We start from the raw sequence: 16,219 nt of genomic DNA on the forward strand, positions 1-16,219 counted from the left end.
AAGACAGAGTTAGAGCCTGGTGTGTGTTCTGTTCAGGGCCCCCAAATACCATTTTGTGATAGCTCTGTTGGGCTAGATTGCAGAATAATAGAGACAGAGACTTAGCAGTGGAGACAGTGAGAGAGATAGAAATAGAGACAGAGAAAGAGAGAGGCAGAGAGAGAGAGAGAGAGAGAGAGAGAGAGAGAGAGACGAAGAGATGCAGAGAAAGAGACAGAGGCGAGCAGGGAGGGACAGCTGACCCTCCTGGGGACAGAAGCAGGGCAGAGTGGGGTGATGGAGAGGAAAGGTATGGAGGGAGGCTGTAGCCCCCACCCCAAGCAGTCTGAGTGGGCTTTGACCCTTGCCTGTGTGGGATCCAGATGGGGACTTGTCGCCAGCACTCACGTCCACACCCTCCTTCCCTGGGCAGCTTCTGGTGGCACGTGTGGATCAGCTGGAAACTCACCTTTGGGGAATGATGTCAGAGCTGCCCATCAGGGCACCAGCGGTGCTCATGGTCAGCAAATGGACAAGACCAGGCAGCGTCTCTGCCCCTCCCTCCACAGCCCAACTGGAGGGCCTTGGGCAGCTTACTCCACCTCTCTGAGCCTCGGTTTCCTCTTTTGAACCGGGGCTCGTGGAAACACCTGCCTGACAGCATCCCGAGAGCAAGGCCGGGCAGAGCAGCAAGGCCTGGGTGCAGGCCTGGGGGAGCAGCCATGGGCTGGGGGTGCCCAGAAGCCCTTCCCACCCTGCCCCAGAGCAGCCTCCGCGGTGGGCAGAGCGTCTGGGGGGATTCAGCAGGTCTCAGCCCTCCCATAGGCCCAGCTGCCAGGGGCCTGGGCTGCTCCTTCCCCAAGGCAGGTGGTTCAAAGGTGTCATTATCAAGGGCAAGGCCTCTCCTCTGAAAGGCAGAGGCAGCCTGTTGGGAGAGTCAGTGGCTGCTGGAATCAGAGGTTTCCGGAGAGACCTTAAATGGGTAATAACCCCAGTAAATGCTCGGCATCGACGTGCTTACCTGGGATTTTTCTGACAGGGCCTGGCTCTGCTTAGAGCACTGCTCTTGGGATCACCCCTCCCCCTCCTCCCCTCCCCCACAACCCATGTGCACGGCCATGGTTGTCAGCCTTGACCTGCGATAAGCCCTGGGCACACCTCTTAGCTCATCCCGTACCTGGGAAAGGGTGTGTGGCAGGCAGCTGCAGTGCAGGGGGAAGCAGAATTCAGAGCCCCCATCGCCCAAGTTCACCTCTACTCGGGAAGGGTCTGGGCTCCTCTGGTGACTCCAGGCACGCAGCCCCACAGCAAAGCTGCATCCTCTCAGCTCCTGGTCCTGGGCCTGTTGCCCCTGTGCGGAGAGGAGCACTGCAGCTGAGGTGTGAAGCCCCCACCTGGTTTTCAGGTGGTGGGTACAGGATGCAGACCCACAGAGGCCTCTCTCCTAGGAGGACCTCTCAACGGGAGGCTCTTCTGTCCCCAGGGCACCTGGGCAGTAGGGAAGCACTTTGTCATCATAACTGGGGTCAGGGACATTGCTGGACACCCCAGATGCACAGCACAGCCTCTCCTCAGAGAAGTACAAGCCCACGGAGGTCAGAGGCTGAGGCTGAGAAGCCCCACTCGGGTCCCCTCTTACACCTGAGCCAGCCAGAGAGGTGCCTGGAGTAGGGACGGGGGCTTCCCTGGGCCTGGAAGGAGGCTTCTGCACCTCTGACTGGGCTGGGATGCCCATGGGGGCCCTCAGGGCTGGGCCCTGGGCAGCCTCCCCCGTCAGAGACAGTAGCTCCTCAGGACTCTGGAGGGCAAAGTCCCCTCGGCTGGAGGTCCTGGTGCAGCAGGGCAAGAAGGGTCAGGACCACGGAGAAAGGTCCCTCCCTTTAGCTCACAGAACTTGCCTGTGGCCAGGGGATATTGTTGGAGTGGCCAGTTTGATACAGGATTTAGGGCATTGTTTCTGGAGATTTTTGCCACAGTCCAGTCAGCTGCCAGCCTGAGCCATGTCCCGACAGTGCTGGGTGACAAATCCGGGGTCAGATCCTGGCCCTGAGCCAGGTTGAGCAGAGGTTTGGAGAGGCCTAGCGCTTGCTCCGCCAAGCTGGCTCCCAGGCCCCGTGTGCCCTCCTGCCCCCGGCCCGCCCCGCCCCGGCACGGTCTATATTTAAGAATGTTTACAGATAATAATGGCCTTCAGCCCCAGGAGTCAGACAGGAGCTTCCTGACAAGTGTGCTGCTGTGCCTGGCTGCAGGTTTGCTCCGGCTCTCCGCTCTTCTGCAGGAGCGAGGGGGCCTCTGGGCTTTGCCAGCTGCTGCCTCCCGGGGCAGCTAGGGAAGTGGCCACGACCCTGCAGGGAAGCAGGTTTTCTTGGGAAGATGGAGACGTTCATCCAGACTCATCCCATGGCCTTCAGGCAAGTCGAATTCCCCCAGAACCCCAAGTGGGACCCAGGGTGGGCGTCTGTTTAGGAGAGGCCTCTGGAAAAGGAAGGCTTTGCAGAGCCCAGCAGCACCAGGCCCTGGGGAATGACCAGCTGCTTTGGGAGTCCGTGTAGAGAGTGGTGCGACCCTTCTCCCCATGCAGGGTCCCTTTCGTGTGTCTACTGGGTCAGACCCACAGAGAGCCTGGTGGTCTGTTTCCACGTGAGTGTGATCTTCACCTGCTTCTTCTGGGCTAAAAGTAAAGTTCCACCTGGAGCCTTTTCATCTCCAGAGTGAGACGATTTCCAGGAAATAATAGAGCGTCACCCATGTGCATCTGAACCGGTCGGTGCCCTGCTCTTCAGCCAGGTTTTGTGGAATTGCATGGGGAGCTTTTCACTTTCCACAGTGGAGGTGAGACATGCCTTCAGTGTCGGGAGTAAATATCTGACTTCGGAAGCTGTTATTCTGTGGTAATTTCCACACGGGATCCTGTGGCGGGTGTGCGTGTGTGTGCATGTGCATATTTTGCTTTTGTTTGGCTTTGCATTTCGCTTCATTTGTGGTTTTTGTTTCTGCAAAGTGGTTTGGAAGTGAGTTAGGTTGCAGGAGTTGGGATGGCAAAGGAGCTGGGGAAGCCGTGACTGAGTGTGACCCTGGTCCTGTTAGTTCTTGGTTTCCGAAGGCAAGGGGTTTTGGACCCAGTGAGAAATGGTGATTCTGGAACCTGAGGCCCCGGGGAGACAGGTGGAGGTTGCACACTGCACCAGCTCCCCTGAAACGCCTCTTTCCTCGCAAGGGACAGGAAAGCAGGTGATTCAACTGTCCTCGGTAGAGTGTGCTTTGTGTGTTATTCTTTGAGGATGAATTACAGAGTTATGCAAATGCATAATGATTTTGCAAATACAAAGCCCAAGAATAACAAATCAGAAGAATAACACATGTTTGAGGTTCATTGAGAAATCATCAAAGCTGCATTGTCTGGCTGAGGAGAGATCGGGGAAAGTCGTCTGGGAGCCGCTGTTCAGTTGTCACGGGGCACATCTCTCAGTGGAGATGACTGTTCCGGGGAAGGTGTGATGCACATCTGGGCTGTTTACCTTCATGACTTGTGCAGGGAGCTGCAGTGACAAGTGCTTGGGGAAAGGCACTTTCTTGACCACACATTCTTGCCTGCCTGAGCACACCCATGGTGGCAGGTGGTTTGCGGTTCTCTGTATCCACAGAAGAGGTTTCTGTTTCCCTGTGTCCTTTTGGTATTAACTCTTTGGTTGTCGAGCCTTGAGTCTGTTTGTACACACCCGTCCGCTGGTTACTTTTGGGGTTTAAAGACGTTGTTATTACATAATGCAGTGTTGTTGCTTGTGGGGTGGCTGTTCATGTCGTGTATGCTCAGAACATTCTATTTTTAAAGTCTGAAATATCATTCTCAGGCGCAACCTGCTCGCTCCTGCCGCCCATGGAATCACACGCTGGGCGCCGTGGAGCTGTGGCGTGGACGCACCTGGCATGCCGACGGAAGCCTGTTCCTCCCGTCTGGGCCCCAGAACCCTGGGAGTGGCCACAGGCAGTTTTCCTTGGGTCCTGAGGTTGATGACCAGGAGGGCAGTGCTATTTTTAGCTCATCCCTTCACGCATCTTGACATGATTTGACGTGTCCCAGCTGAATCTCATCTATGTGCAGAGGTCACTGTGCTCTGAAATCTGTTCTGTGGGACTGAAATAGTCCTGTCCTGAGCATATTACATTTGTTATTATTCAGGGAGAAAGTTATCAACTATCTTTAAAAGATAGAAAATGTAGCTCAGCCTTTTATTTTATTTCTACTGTTCATCTCCCTGGCCATGAGCCCTCCAAGGTGGGGGCTGTTCATCCCGACCGGAGAGCAGGGAGCAGTGTCCTCTGTTCCCAGAACCTGCATCTAACGCAGTTTGTGTGGGTTTTCTGGGCCTTTGGGGGCGGAGTTCCCACCTACAGAGGTCCCCAGATCCCGAGGCTAATCCAGGCCCCTGTCTGTGCTGCAGACGGGCATCGGCTGGAGTTCCAGAGGTTCTGGCGGATGGTGCTTGAGGCAGGTGGTGGGGCAGGAGGGTGGGCTGCCGCTATGCTGTGCTCTAGGTAGAAGAGGAACTTGACTGGAACAGAACTTAAAGTTTCAACCAAGCCAGCTTGCTAGTGGGTTTCCGCGGGGCATGGCCACCCCATTCACGGAGGCACCTCCACCTTGGCCCACATCCGAGGAGCCGCGGCAAGGCATGTCACTAGTGGGTCAAGCTGATGTGTTATGATGGTTCATAACACTATTTTAAATTTCCCCGTGTTCAGAATTGTGTAAAGCATGTTGAGGACTGTGGTGGTGACCACCCCAGGGTCTCCACACGAGTGCAGTGGGCTCCATCCCAGGCTCTGAGCCGGAAGCACCTACCTAACAACTGGAGGTTGGTCCACAGGGCACATGATACACACTGATGGAAAGTCGGTGGTGTGGCCGAGGTGCCCAAGAGCCAAGCAGGCACCGGCAAGGCAGAGGGCTCGGGAGGCTGAGGCCACGGGAGGCTGAATGCTGACAAGCTGCAGGGACCCAGCTCACGGCCCAGGCGCGGCCTGGGGTGTGCGTGGGCCCTGGAGGGGGCGTCCTAGCCTGGCTGCTGGGGAGTGAGCCATGCTGCTGTGATTGTGGCCCCTGGGCTCGCGTCCCGTGCCCACGGTCCTGCGGGTTGTTGATGAGCACTCTGGGAAATGAACGGGAAAGTAGGGCAAGGCCAGGAGAGCTCTCAGCGTGGTGGGCGGGAGACAATGAGTGCTAAAAAGAGTGTCAGGGTGGGCGACAATGAGGAGGTGACATTTGAGAGAAGACTTGGGGGCGATGAGAAACTGAGTCTAGTGGATCTGGGTGAAGAGCCCTCGGGGCGAAGGGGACTTTTGTGCCATGGCTGGAGCGGTAGCCTGCCTGGTAGGTTCCAGGAGCAGCAAGGAGCCCAGGGTGGCTGGACTTGTGTGAAGTCACTGGGAAGGGGTAGGAGAGAGCCAGGGAGGTCACCAGGTGAGGGCCACCGCCAGAATTTTGCATCCCTCCAACGCCTAATGAGCCAGCCCTGGCCCGCGCTGTTGAGGGTGAAGCAGGAAGGGCTGTGTGCACACGTGGGTGTTTCATTAGCACGTTTGGCAGTGTAGCCAGCCAGGAGCTGGCCTTGGTCCTGAGGAGCACTTATCCAATCTTGTGTCTGTGGGTGGTCTGGGACAGGCCAGGTGGCCGGCATCTCATACCTGGAGAAGGACTTACTGTGCTACCTGCTGGCCACTCCCTGGCTCCTGAGGGAGGGAGTTCACTTCATGGGAAATGTGTGGGCAGTTGGGCTTCTCTCAGCCTCCGAAGGGGTTTCGGATCTCTGAGGTCCTTCCTGCCATAACTTCAGACTTAGCCTCTTAAAGCTCCCTTGCAGGATCCTGGGGCCCCTGGCGCCTCCCTGGGCTGGCAGCCCCTTGAGAGTAGGATCTGTGAGCTGTTAGACCATCACACCCTGCCCTGGCAGGCTTAGGAGGGATGCTCTGAAGGAGCCATAGGAGGAGACGGGAGGGTGGACAAACCTGAGCAGGCCACTGCTCAGCTCCAGGCCACCCACTGCCGCCTGGACCTCAGGTCCTGCACCCACTGCTGGTCCCTTGGCCAGGAATGCCATCTCTGCCCTCCCCTGGCCCTCCCAAACCTGCCCGGGCCACTGAGCCCCTGCCTTAGGAAGCTGCATCTCCCTCCCGGCCTCCTGGTACATGGTGACCTTGGGCTCCTCTGCCAGCATCCTGTCCCAGCCAGTGTCACATGGACTCTGGGCACCTGTGCCAGCCTCCTGGGTGACTCCTTGCTCCTGACCTCACCTGCTGCTTTCTGCCAGTGGCCAGAAGAGGCTCTGCAGGCCTGAGACCTTGTCCTCTCCCCAGTTCCCGTTACCTTGGTATACACCCTGAACTCCCACCCAGGCTCTGCCATCTTCCTTCCTCCCTGGTCAGACCCTCCAACCCTGGGAAGCAGCGGCCGTGTAGCCCAGTGGTCAGTGTGGACTGGAGCCCGGTTGCCTGGGACTGAGCCAGCTCTACTGCACTAGAGCTCATGGCTTTGTCCCTCACTGTCCCCTGTTAAATGTTGGTGACAAAAGTCCCTACCTCACAGGGTGAGATGGAGTCAGACCTTGAAGTGCTCCTGCTGCTGCCTCTCTCAGACACCTGTCCCTGCTTCTCCTCAGCCACTAAACTTCAGGGCTCAGGCCACATGTCGCCTCTGAGAGGAGGCCCCCGGCACCCTGTCGAGAGCTCCCCACATTCATGTCCTGAGTGTCGCTTCCCCAGCCAGCACTGCCTGGCCCTGGCACCAGGGCAGCCACCTTGCCCATTGTCATGCACCATGTCACCAGGCTGCCAGAGGCCCGCAGGAAGCAAGGGCTGGCCAGAGCAGGGAGGGACGAGCACAAAGCACAGACTCAGCCAGGATGTGTTGGGGCTGTGTGGGTCAGGTGGCATGGCGTGTGGGCTGCACCCAGGCCTCACTTTCTTACATCAGCGTTTCTCTTCTGAATCCTAAGTTGCCAACTTCAAGGGCAGGGTGTCATCCCCTGCAAGGCCCCTGGTTCATGGGGCACAGCACTGTACTTCATCTCAAATGAGACTGAACGGGAATGGGAGATGGTGAGGAGCACAGATCTGATGCCTGGGGTGGGCTTGGCCTGCTATTTATTAGCCAGGTGACTGGCCAACTTTACTGTAAGTCTCAGCACCTCAGTCTCCTCATCTAAAGTCTGAATAAGTGAGAGACCCTCTCAGGGGCAGTAGGGAGGATTAATGAGTTAGTTATGCTTAAAGTCCTGGAATGGTGCCAGTACCCAGCACCTAGTAATTACTGTGTAAATATGAGCTGCTGTGGTGGTGCTGATGGTGATGGTGTTGGTGATGGTGGTGATGGTGATGGTGTTGGTGAGGGTGGTGGTGGTGGTAATGATGCTGATGATAGTGATAAGGGGATGATGAAGATGGTGGTGGTGGTGATGGGGTGATGGTGATGGTGTTGGTGAGGGTGGTGATGGTGATGGTGTTGGTGAGGGTGGTGATGGTGATGGTGATGATGGTTATAAGGGGATGATAAAGATGGTGATGGTGGTGGTGATGGTGGTGGTGGTGGTGGTGGTGGTGGTGGTGGTGGTGGTGATGGTAATGGTGATGGTGGTGGTGATAGTGGTGATGGTGATGGTGATGGTGGAGGTGATGGTGGTGATGGTGAATGTGTTGGTGAAGCTAGTGGTGATGGTGATAGTGGTGATGATGGTGTTGGTGATGGTGGTGGTGGTGGTGGCGGTGGTGGTGATGATGATGGTAATGGTGATGATAGTGGTGATGGTGATGGTGATGGTGGAGGTGATGGTGGTGATGGTGATGGTGGTGAAGCTAGTGGTGATGGTGATAGTGGTGATGATGGTGATGGTGTTGGTGATGGTGGTGGTGGTGGTGGTGGTGATGATGATGATGGTAATGGTGATGATAGAGTGGTGATGGTGGTGATGGTGATGGTGATGGTGGAGGTGATGGTGGTGATGGTGGTGGTGTTGGTGAAGCTAGTGGTGATGGCAATAGTGGTGGTGATGGTGTTGGTGATGGAGGTGGTGATGTTGATGGTGTTGGTGATGGTGGTGGTGGTGGTGATAAGGGGATGATGAAGATGATGATGGTGGTGATGAAGATAGAGATGTGGTAAGGATCATCGAGATGGTAGTTATTGTAGTCTGGTGGTAGTGTTGGTGATGGTGATGCTGATGAGGATGATGTGGTTATCTTATAATAGATTTTAAAATATGGAGTAAGTAGAATTAAAGAAAATACTACTGAATTAATAAGAGGAAAGCTAGGACACAGGAAATGTTCTCCAGGAAGTGGATGAGCCCCAGTTGCAGTATCCCGTGAATGAAACTGACTTTGACTTTCAGCAAGTATCAGAGATGGCTTAATTTTGGAGCAGTGCTTCTCACAACTTCTATGGCATAGGACCCATTTTAAAATTTCTGATCTGTTACAAATTGATAGTTTCATTAATGTGGAGAGAAACATTGTCACTCTTCACCCCTAAGGGAAGAACAGGTGTCAGCTGGTACCTGGCACAGATACTTACCTTGTTGCCTCTAGCAACAAACACCTCCCAGATGGGTATTGGTGGGTGGATGCGCTGCACAGCACTGTTTTAGATGTAACTGACGGGCTTCGAACTTCACAGAACTGCGAGGTCAGATGTCTGTTTCCCTCTGCTTTCTCTTTCAGTCATTTGGTTGTGCATACCGAGGAGGAAGTTGTAGTTGGTGACTGGTGTGCCTTTGACGTCTGACACTAGCTGATTTCCCTTCTCTAACAAGCAGGGAGCAGCCTCGGGCGCAGCACCCCGGGAGGGCACACTGTCTTGCTAGAAAGTCGCAATTACGTTGACTTGTGTCTGTTGTATTTACTTTGTGACTGCTTCACATTTCTGGACATTGCTTCTGATTTTCCTATTAGAGTCCAGATGTAAAGTTTCTTGAATAGATAAATTTATTTGGGTGTCAAAACCAAGTTGCTTTAAAATATAAGTCTTCCACTGTCGAATGTATATATGTGACAAAAGTCATGAAGGTGGTGTAGAAAGGGCTCCTAACAGACCTGCAGAGGACTCTGGAGGGCAGGGCCTGGGGTGGGAATGGGTAGGAGGAGGTCTGGAGTCATTTTTACCCCAAACCTCTGCCTCGTAAGGAACCACAGGAAGATCCTCCTAGTCCCTGAAGGGCCTGGCTCACTTTTCCTATTGGACTGGAGAATGTTGTAACTGACCACGTTTCTCCTCACCTGGGTTGCTAGGAAGCCCAGTGTCCAATTTTAATTCAAACCCCAATCCCTGGACAGAATCCTGTAGTTTGTGTTTTGTGTCCTGAAGCCACGGGTTCATGTGGTTTTCCAGCTATTCTTGGGTCTTTCCTTGATCCTATCTTTCGTTTTACCTGCTGTATGCATTGTAGAAATGGCAGCATAGGTAAGCTCCCTTACATCCTTTTTTTGGAATCTGGTGGGCAGTGACAAATTTTGAATCAATTAGTAAGATGGCGCCCCCTCCTACAGTGGTGAGGCAGGGGCAGCTCCATATTGGAAGCCTGATTAGGCCTGATTAGGACAAGGAGGCAGGTGCCTGTGGTAGGAAGCCAGCTTTGCTCCCGAGGCCGGGCGGGGTGACGCCGTGGTTGCTCTGAGCTCCAGGCGCTGTTTTGTGGAGGTGCCGTACCTCAGGCCTCTATTTAGATGGAACGTGCGTTTCTCGAGGCACACATTTGCATCCCGCGTGGGCTGCGGGGCTGCGTTCTCTCTACCCACACCAGCTCAGGGGTATTTTTAAATGCACAACTTAGGAGCCAGCTTCTCTGTGGTGTGCAGGCTCATCATGGGGCTAGAGTCGTTACCAGGGGGGTCTGCAAGGCTGGAGGCCAAGGCAGCCGGTGGCCAGCAGGATCTCGGCCATGAGGGCTGCGCTGTGCAGCCCCTGGTGGGGCCACCTCAGTGGGTACCCCTCCCCAGCAGGGCCAAGCTCAGTTCTTGGAGTCCGTAGGTGTGGTTTCTGGAATGGCCAGAAGGGCAGGACTGAGGGCTGATGTGAGGCCGGGTAAGGGGATGAACCACTTAAGGGACAAATTCTCCAGACAGTGACCCGGGAGGCGGCGGGGCAGGGCAGTGGCCGAGTGGGCACTCTTGGCTCTTGTCCCAGTCTGTAGGGGTTGGTGGGGTGCTCAGGGACCTGTTGGAGTTGAAGGGCAAGCGGAGCCACCTGAGCTGAGGGCTGCCTCCTGTCGCCTCCCGTCTGATTGGCACATGGTCAGGGAGCAGGTGGTTCAGGGTGGAGTCCACACTCAGCTGAGGAAACGGCTGGACCCTGCAATGCTGCAGAAAGGGAAACTGAGGGCCAGACAGGGCCCCCAGAGCTGTGATCCCTTGTGCTCTTGCAGACCCCGGGGACACACCACCTTCCACCTGGTGGTTGACGCCAGAAGCCTGGGGGTCAGCCATCTCTGCCGTTTCTCCCCTGAACCCTGCAAACCCTGCCCCCAGTACACCTCCAATCCATCTGCTTCCCATCACCTCCAGCCACCCCCAGGACCAGGCCTCCTGTCCCCTGGAAGCAGGCAGCTGCATCCTGACCACCCCTGCTTCCTCTGTTAGGCCCTTCTAATTGGGTTTCTGCTGAGTAATTGGAGTGATCTTTTTAAACCTCAAATCTCATTAGAACAGTAGCTCCCCACCCCCATGCTCCCAGCTGGCTTAAAATTCCTCCGTGCTGCCCAGGGCTTGTGTTAAAAAAACAAAACAAAAAAACTAACCCCCCCAAACATAAAACCCACCCAACTCCTCACCAAGCCGGTAGGCCTGCCTGCTCTGACCCCCAACCCCACCTGGGGCCCTGTGATTACATGGCCTCTTCAACCTCAGGACCTTGGCACAGGCTCCCACCATGGGAACTCTGACCTTCGACTCCACCCCACACCCTGTACCGGCAGGTCTTTGACAGGCTGCATCCTGCCCACCCTGCTCCTTGCAGCCCAGGTCTCGGTCACTCCTTCAGGAAGCTTCCCGCCTGGCCAGGTCCTGGGCTCCAGGTCGAGCTCATTGTCTCTCTGGGCTTACTCTTTACCCTCGGCTGGGTTCTGAACAGCCTCTCTCCCCCCGGGTGCCAGCTCTGGGAGCCACACCTGCAGGTCTCTGCAGCCCTTTCCTGCCTTTGGCAGGCTGCCTCTCCAGGGTGGAGGCCCCGGGTCCTCAGGGGTGACCATGTGCCCTGTAGAGAAGGGCTCAGAGTCCCTGGCCCCAGCAAGCTGTGTTGTCCTCCATGTCTTCCCCTGGTAAGCCTCTCCCCACACTGGATTGCCGGACATCATATGGTGACATGGTTTCAGTTTCAGGGTCCCAGGACAGGGAGCCTCCTCCAGCCCACCATCCTGAGAGCCTCTGCCTCCTGTTTCCTGGCAGGATGTCCAGTGCTAATGCCAATGATGGACATCTAGTTAATCCCTTGCTCTGTGCCTGCATCAGAGGCACCCTGCAGTGAGGTCATGCAGTGAGGTCATGGGGTGAGGTCATGCAGTGAAGTCATGGGGTGAGGTCATGCAGTGAAGTCATGGGGTGAGGTCATGCAGTGAGGTCATACAGTGAGGTCATGCGGTGAGGTCATGCAGTGAGATCATGGGGTGAGTTCATGCACTGAGGTCATAGGGTGAGGTCATGCAGTGAGGTCATACAGTGAGGTCATGCAGTGAGATCATGCAGTGAGGTCATGCAGTGAGGTCATGGAGCTTGCTGCAGCTCTGAGCCAGCTCTGGGTTCTGGTAGGAGCTGGATGGTTCTAGAAGGAATGAAAGTGAGCTGGGGATCAGACTGTGAGGTAAGGGTGCCCTGGGAGCATCAGGGGTCTTTGGTCAGAAGGCAGTGGGCTGGCTGAGACTGGGACAGTCCTGCTGAGAGTGCGGTGAGTCACCTGTGCGGCTCCCACATGGCCCCAGCGTGTCCTGGAGAGACCTTGCCCCCACCCAGGGACCTCCTCCTTTTCCGAGGGCCGCCTTCTGTTTCTGCAGGCTCACGCCCTGGGGTCCGGCCCCTCCCCTGAGTCAGGGTGGTGTGTTTTCCAGGTGGACGCTGGTTCGACCTTGCTCCCAGGGATCTCTCCCCACAGGTGTTTTCTTCCCGGTGCAGGTGGACTTCTCAAGCCTTTTATTTATGGCATCTGGAGTTCCTGTTGTAGCTAGAAAGAACTTGTCCACATCCAGAGCACTTTAAAAATGCCATCCTTCACTCTTCTTACGTTTTCATTGTTATGTTTAAGGTTCTGTTCAGTGTGGAGGTTGTTTTCATGTGAGATGTGAAGGTCAGGACCAACCTACATGTATTCTAGGTTGCCGCCAATTGTCCAGGCTACATCTATTGAATAATGTGACTTCCTCCGATTTTCACTGTCTCCTGTATAAATCCATTAAATTCCCATGTGACTTTTGGTCTATTTTAGGACTTCATTTTGTCTCACTGAAATCTATTCTTGGAACCGAGCCACATTGTTCTAATGATCGCCGTTGAATTACACGTTAATAACAGAAAAGTCTGCTCCTCGCCCCTCTTTCCCCTCGGTCTTTTCCCGCCTCCTCCTGTTTTCCATATTTATTTTAGCTTATTTACTGTGTGTTTTTGAACCTGATGGCTTGGTGGGGTTTTAGTCTTGTGGGAATTACTGCATTTTCGTGCTGGAAGGATGCTTTGAGAAACTTCTGTCTAATTCTAATTCTCAATGATTTTGTCTATTGGTGCTAAAAGGTTGGGGGGATGATAACAGGAAGTCCCCTGTCCCTCTTCTGCACCCCAGTGCCCCTCTCCCACTGAGGACTCCCTCTCCACCTTTGCACCTTTAAGGCAAGCGCTCAAGTTGTCCTTTGGTTTCATTGTGACACTGAGTCGAAACACGCACGTTGGCCACGCTGCTAGGGGTCGACCAGGAGCTGAGGGATGCAGCCTGCATTTCCACTCTTCTGCTGTGATTCTGAGACCGGCGACGGTGGAGCCAATGCCATTTCTTTACTTCAGTGACAAGAGTCAGAGGTTCATTTCCTTCAGGGGGTGGGCTCCACTGGTCATGTGGGAGCGTCTCGCACATACCCAGGGCACAGCCCTCAGCAAGGACGTCAGAAGAGCAAAGCCAGACGAGGACAAGCCAGCAAGCCCAGCCTGAGGAGCTCCCTGGCCGAAAGGGCAATAGACGAATCCGTGACAGTGCAGAGGTCGTGAGGCTCGGCTCCCGAGGCGGCTCGTGGGTCTCGCTCTGACTTAGCATCAACCTATTAATAGCAGCTGGCCAGTCGCCCAATGATGATTTGGACTGTTTCTTGCCAGAGGCTTTGTGGTTGGGGTGTGAGTCCCTGTGGGTCTCCGTGACCTCAGAGGGGAGTGAAGGTAGAGGACAGAGGATGATGTCAGCAGCTGACAGTTTTGGATGACTCACCCCACGCCTTTCTCTGCCCTCTCCAGGGATGAAACCTGAAGTCCCCAAACAGCCCTTGGGGGCAGGTAAGCCTTTGAGGCATTATGGATAAGGAAACTGTGCCCAGAGGGTGAAGACAGGGCCAGCTGAGCACCCCGAGCGAGCCTGCCTGCCGGGCTGCACCTCCCTCCCTGTGGTCCTGCCTGCCGGGCTGCACCTCCCCTCCGTGTGGTCCTTCCACAGTGGGAATTGGAGTCACACACACAGCCTTGGTTAAGATCTCAGCCCCATCCTTTGTGACTTTTGGCAACTCATTGATCCATTTATTCACCTATTAAGTGGAATGGGGACTAAGTGAGAAATGATAAAATGTTTCCAACATTGCCTGGCAGAGTAAATGCTCAGTAAAAAGCAGATACAGTTCTTACGAGTTTGCCGCCTGTTTCTGAGCCTGGGTCTTCCCTTGACATGGTGAAGGCATCATTGTGCAGTGTGAATGGCTGCATGTTCCTTGGGTTGGCTTGGTTCAAGACCTGGAGGGCATGTCCCTGTCAGTGCCACCTGCATGTCCTGGGATGGATGACTTGGCCTCTTTCTGCCACAGTTACCACTTCCCTGGAGCAGAGTCTGGGAACTGACTCTGGGTTTTGTGAGGGTCAAATGAGAGATGTGCTCAGCTCCATGCGGGGTGTGACGCTGTCCCTCCCTCTCCAAGGGACTTGTATACTGCACACCTGGCTCTAGTGGTGACCCGTTCCCGTCTCCCTTACTCCTCTTTGTGGTGGTGATCTTTTACAACCTGTGGAACTTGGCATTGGTCCAGGGAGTTATGAGCAAGTTCCAGGGCCACCTCTTTCATTGGGATAAAGTCTTAGGTTTCCTAGACCTCGGGACAGGACTGGTTTGATGTCTGTCTGTGCTGTCTGCTCACTGAGCTCTGTGAATGAGAGGTTCCCATTGCCTCAGGCACCAGGGGTGACGTGGACACTTGTGGGGAGCTCACTCCATGTGTCACACAGCCCTCTCTGATAGCCGACTGTCCCAGAGCTCAGAGCTCAGAAGTCAACATCCATTCATTAGCTTCCAGTTTTGTGTGCACGGTCAGGCTGGGCTCAGCCGGCTGGTTCTTCCGATTGTGGATGGCCCTTCCCACCTACTTCACAGAGGCTGATGGTCAGTGTGGCAGACTGCAATAGTGTCTCACATCCAATGAGATGCTGGTGCTCTGTGGGAAGTGACTCCTAGCTGGCCTTTGCACAGACAGAGACTCCTGCCCTCCCCTGCCATATTGAGGTCAGATCAGTGCTGAGAGGACTTTCCTTGTAGTGCTTTGGGGTGGAGCTCATTAGGCACCACAGACCACTGAAGGGAGATGCTCCTGTCTTCCCTTTGTGTCTGCCCTGTCACACACTTGTCACACAGTTGCCACACACACATACAAGTTAGCTTGTTTTCCTTCCTGAACTGTAAGCTCCATGGAGACAGGAATCTCAGACTCAGTGTTGTATCCCTAGACCTAGTAGCTATCACAGGTGTTGGATGGAGGAAGAAAGAAGGGAAGGAATGGAGGGAGAGAGAGGGAGAAGAGGGAGGGGGAGGGAGGGATAAAGGAAGGACTTTAGGAAGTTGGACAGGTGGCCAGGTGAGAAGGAAAAAGCCCAGAGGGGGAAGGAAGCAAGAAAGAGGCCGAGGGCAAAGTTGAGAAGAGAAGGAGGCAGAGAGAGGGAACTTGAGATGTTCTTTAGCATTAAAGTCGGGACCCTGGGGCAGGATATTGGCCGTCCCCAGCCCCAGTGACGTCAGCCATGCAGTGGGTAGCTGCAGGGCCCACCTGGCTTGCCGTGAACTGGAACTCGGAAGGTCAGAGCCAAACTCGTTGCTGACGGCTTCTTCTGGTCGCTGGGCCCACCGTCCTGGAATACAGGGCAGCCTGGACCGGATGACCACACCTGGACTGTATGACGCATGGGTGCAAGGCGGTGGAGCCAGGCTAAGAGAGACGAGGGGACACAGCCTGGGGCTTCCAGTGGGACGTGCTGCCAGGGGTGGCTGTGCGGGGCAGCTGGCCAAGCTCCACAGACCTCAGGCCAATGGAGTCTGGGCTCTCTGGGGCTCAGAGGCTTTGTGTGCACGCGCCTCCTCTTGCTCACACTCCCCTTGAGGGTGCAGAAACGTGACAGTAAAAATGTCCCCACATATCACCCCACCACCTGGAGCGAACACCATCTGCACCCCGTCGGGTTCACTACGGTGTGCGATCCTGTTCCAACAGGCAACAGTGGGTTCTGTGGACACAGCCACAGTGGAGCCCGTGCTGCTGTGTCCCGAGCCTCAACCTGATGACTTTGTAAGGGGACAAATAGATGAGGATGCTGGGAACTCGAGGTTAAGAGAATAATCCTATAAAATGAGCCCCCTGTACCGACTCTCTACATGCTCTCTTTGTCAAAAAGAAATCTGCCCACAGCCCTGACTGGCTGAGGGGACAGGAAATGTCACGATTCTCAACAAACTGAGCCAGGGGTGAAGTTCAGGCAGTCAATGTAGGTAATGAATGACGGGGTTGAGAAGAAGAGGGCTGGTTATCAAAGAAAAGAGAACGGGTTGGTAACAGCGAACCTCCGGGATGGATCAGGAGGGATGGCACTTCCCAGCTCAGGAGTTGCTAGCGATCATCCCCTGAGCAGCTTCTTCCTGCCCTTAGGCAGGAGAAGAAAGAAAAGGGGGGGGCCTGGGGTCTATAAAAGAGCAAGACACACCCCTGCCATGGGTCCCCCTCTCTCAGGAGAGGTCTGTTATCTCTGACCTTCTCTTAAT

The 16,219-nt window shown here is 55.0% G+C and overlaps 1 protein-coding gene across 4 annotated transcripts in view; it reads left to right on the plus strand.

The window, feature by feature from the left end:
* Positions 1 to 16,219, plus strand: part of Phactr3 (phosphatase and actin regulator 3) — a 186,365-nt gene that overhangs the window by 69,163 nt on the left and 100,983 nt on the right. The window contains exon 1 of one of the 4 annotated variants that reach the window (XM_078052086.1): positions 2,149 to 2,390. The exons of the other annotated variants lie outside the window; for them this stretch is intronic. The gene's annotated coding sequence lies outside the window, so the exon portion shown is untranslated. Of the gene's footprint in view, positions 1 to 2,148; positions 2,391 to 16,219 lie in introns of those variants that run through there. 4 annotated transcript variants of the gene reach the window in all.

This window comes from Ictidomys tridecemlineatus, chromosome 5, assembly GCF_052094955.1.
Source record: "Ictidomys tridecemlineatus isolate mIctTri1 chromosome 5, mIctTri1.hap1, whole genome shotgun sequence".
Classification (NCBI taxonomy): Eukaryota; Metazoa; Chordata; class Mammalia; order Rodentia; family Sciuridae; genus Ictidomys; species Ictidomys tridecemlineatus.